Raw genomic sequence first — 2,505 nt, 5'->3', positions numbered from 1 at the left:
CCCAGAAGAACTTCCCTTTCGGTTGACTTCTTCTCGAGCTTGGACACTTGAGCCTCGTCGGCCTTTCTCGCCTCCACCAGCTCCGCAACCTGCTTCCTCAGGGGGACGAGCTTACTCTCCAAGTCTATGGTCTCCTGAACCTTATCATGCAGCTTTCTACGCAGCTCATTCTTGTCATCGCGCACGCTTACGAGCTCGTCTTTGAGCGCGTTCTCGACCCGCGAAAACTCGATGCCTTGCAGCAGCATGTCGCACTTGACCTTGTCGGTTTCAGCCTTCGCGGTGCTGGCCGCCTCTTTGTTGATGCGACAGTCGAGTTCGACTTTCTCCAAGTGGTCTTTTAATCCTTCAGCGACGATGTGAGGAAGGTTTTCGTTGGCCATAGCATGTTGGCGGGCGTTAAAGTTCTTCAAGGCCTCTTGGAGAGAAGTCGGAAGGCCCGGTGTTGACGGTGGGGGCGGAGGCTGGTGCTCACCACTGCCCTCACAAGTTTGGATGGCGAGGGAAGTTTCAAGGTGCGGTGGTGAGGTCGGGAGCTCTTCGCACTAGTACAGAAACATAAAACAAATGCGGTTGTTTTGAATTTATAAATGCGGCTTTATAACCGCATTTGATCAACACGCACTTGTAAATCAAGAAATATAAATGCGGCTATATAGCCGCATTTATAAATACCATTTACAAGTGCGGTTATTTGCTTTAACCGCACTTGTATATGCCGAATCATTAAAAAAAATTAAAAATTTTAAAACATCGTCAATCTTGTGTGAAGCCAAGATTGATGAAGAGTCACGGGAGCGAACAACGGTGGCGGCAGCAGAAGCGACGACGGACAGGGAAGCAGCAACGGAGCAAACCAAAAAATCCACAAGAAACCACGAAGACAATGAAAGAGTGCTTCGAGACCACTAATGCAAGGAAAAAAACATACATAAGAAAAACGAAAAACATTTATGCATATATTTGTGAAGATGAAGAGGAAAAAAGAGAGTTCAAGAAACTTACATTGCACAAATGGAATGCAGATGCAGTAGAAGGAGACGAACTCAGAGTGCAAACACGAAACGAAGGCAAAGACGAGAAATAAAGTTTGAAATTGTGTGTGGCGCGCTTCAAAATTTAAGGTAAAAAAGGATTTACGAATGCGGTTAAAGGTAAAACCGCATTCGTAAATCAAAGAATTTTGATTTACGAATGCGGTTATTCAAATAACCGCATTCGTAAATCAAGCGCTTTGATTTACAAGTGCGGTTATTCAAATAACCGCATTCGTAAATCAAGCGCTTTGATTTACGAATGCGGTTATTCAAATAACCGCATTCGTAAATCAAAATAATTTCAAAAATGCCACCGCGTTTTTTTCGAAAGCGGGTAGCGCAAAAGCCGCACTAAATAAAGCGTATCCTTTTCTTCTTTTTGCACTAGTGTCGGCAGCTTGAGAGGAAATCTGCGTGTCGGCGAGCTGCTCAGGAGCGGCCTCAGCCATTGAGGCGTTTGAAACAAGGACATCCCCAGCAGACTCGAATGGTGTGGAGGCACTGGGGGGGGGGGTTCTCGATGAAGTTTAGGGCAGCGCTCTCAACGGCTGGAGGCTCGACCACAACCCTCCTTTTCCTCTTGCAGACCAGCCCGTCTTCGGTGCTTTCATCTGCTTCTTCGTCTGATACCACCCTGGGGCTTTCCTTTTAGCCTTCTTCAAGGGGAGTTTCTCACGTTGGGGGGCTGGAGGAGCAGCAGTTGTGGGTGGACCAACCAGCGGGGACTTGTCTTGAGCAGCGGCGATCTCCGCAACAAAGTTTGGCACGGTTTGGGAACCCGCCGCGAGTTTGTGGAGCTTGCCTATGACGCGTAGCTCAGCAATCCGATTCTTCCCCAGCATCATATCTGCATTAGCGACACACAGTTATCACAAAGTTTCGACAGTCAACGAGGTACAGAAAGATAAACAAAAGAAAACAATGCGTGGGAAAGTTAAAACGACATGAGAGTCGTAACAGCAACATCAAAGCAAAGGCAGGGCGATACAAGTATAAGCTAAGGGATCTCAAAGACCCGAGAACGAACCTATGTGAACATCTAGCTGGTCTTCGAGAAACTCGAAGGTGATGATGGAGGAAGTGGGCAGAACCACGTTGGAAGAGGTGACCCTTTTCCTGAAGCCGCACAAGTCCTTGTCGAGGTCTCCCATTTTCTCTAGCCCCCGGGCCTTCCTGAAGCTTGAGTCTTTCTTTCCCTTGTTCACCCAGTACAAGGGAAATCCGTCGAGAAGGGCAGGGTCTTGATCGTTGCAACACACACGCACGAACTTCCCCTTCCAATCCTTATAGGATTGCTGGAAAATGGAGAGGATAGACCTCCCAGCGACCCCGTTGAGGCTGACCCATTGGCGATCACCCGGGTTCTTCGCCTCGAACAAGTACAAGAATACGTCGACAGAAGCCGGGAATCCCAAGTGGGCGTAGAGAATCTGGTAAGCTCGCACGAACGCCCAGCTGTTGGGATGGA

General features: G+C 48.3%; 1 long non-coding RNA gene across 1 annotated transcript; it reads right to left on the bottom strand.

Annotated features, from left to right (window-relative positions):
- Window positions 1–559: 559 nt before the first annotated feature.
- LOC150025848 (uncharacterized) lies at window positions 560–1,427 on the bottom strand. Its single transcript, XR_016523517.1, has 2 exons — window positions 1,006–1,427; window positions 560–908 (listed from the first exon to the last, which is right to left on the bottom strand). It is a non-coding gene; the product is annotated as an uncharacterized LOC150025848 (long non-coding RNA).
- Window positions 1,428–2,505: the final 1,078 nt, after the last annotated feature.

This window comes from Phaseolus vulgaris, chromosome 7 (assembly GCF_051622355.1).
Source record: "Phaseolus vulgaris cultivar YP4 chromosome 7, ASM5162235v1, whole genome shotgun sequence".
In the NCBI taxonomy this organism is placed as follows: Eukaryota; Viridiplantae; Streptophyta; class Magnoliopsida; order Fabales; family Fabaceae; genus Phaseolus; species Phaseolus vulgaris.
The sequence above is the reverse complement of the archived record's forward strand: the minus strand, read 5'-3'. Positions and strand labels throughout refer to the sequence as shown.